This window comes from Peromyscus californicus, unplaced genomic scaffold (assembly GCF_007827085.1).
Source record: "Peromyscus californicus insignis strain IS unplaced genomic scaffold, ASM782708v3 Scaffold_4__1_contigs__length_199733344, whole genome shotgun sequence".
In the NCBI taxonomy this organism is placed as follows: domain Eukaryota; kingdom Metazoa; phylum Chordata; class Mammalia; order Rodentia; family Cricetidae; genus Peromyscus; species Peromyscus californicus.
Window position 1 is genome coordinate 124,084,028 of NW_026294562.1, and position 891 is coordinate 124,084,918.

The 891-nt window shown below is 41.9% G+C and overlaps 1 pseudogene; it reads left to right on the forward strand.

Annotated features, from left to right (window-relative positions):
- The first annotated feature begins 470 nt into the window (after nt 1–470).
- Nucleotides 471–613, forward strand: LOC128095891 (uncharacterized; annotated as a pseudogene).
- Nucleotides 614–891: the final 278 nt, after the last annotated feature.

Consider the following 891-nt stretch of genomic DNA (forward strand, 5'->3'; position numbering starts at 1 on the left):
TTGCCTGCCTAAGGCATCTGATTGGTCTAACAAAAAGATGAAGGATCAATAGGTAGGCAGAGGAGGGATAGGCCTGGCTGGTGGGCATAGAGAGTAAGTAAGAGGAGAACTCTAGGCTTGAGAGAGGGGAGAACAAAGGAGGAAAAGAGGGAGATGCCCAGGGCCAGCCAGCCAGGCAGATGCTAGCAGCCAGACACAGAGAAATCAGGGAAGCAGAACATACAGAAGGAGAGAAAGGTAAAAAGCACCGAGGCAAAACATAAATGAGGAGAAACAGGTAAAGTTACAAGAGCTAGTGGGACAAGCCTAAACTAAGGTTGAGCATTCCTAACTAATACTAAGTCTCCATGTCTTTATTTGGAAGCTGATTGGCATTCCAAAGAAAGTCTGCTACAAGGAGTGATGACAGATGGAAGATTCTTTTCTTGATGAAAATAGTGACCCTTTGGGGCATTAAAAGTCGACTTCTGATACTTCACTGGCAGGGGAGATAACATGATCATGAAGGTGTTTTTCTCAGGGCGAGACTTTTTTATCGCACTCAGGATGTGTTGGTCCATGTAATTTCCCTGCGTAATTTATGGCAGTGGGAGACTGTGTTCAAGTTCTCCCCTGTTTAAAAAAAAAGATAGACTTTTACCTCTAGAAATATGTAGTATTTTCATTTTTCTACTTTCCCTAAATACAAGTAAAATCCCTGTACATTGTAGTTATAACAAACATGAGATGCTGAAAGATGAAGAGAAAAAAAAATGAATATTGGGCCATGGTACACAAAGAAACCACTTGGTGAGCTCCCTAGGATTTCCTTGTGTGCCTCATATATAGGTATTTGGAACAGGAGAATGGTAGCTTTAAAGGGCCAGTAAATTCAAACCAAGGGTTGCTTCA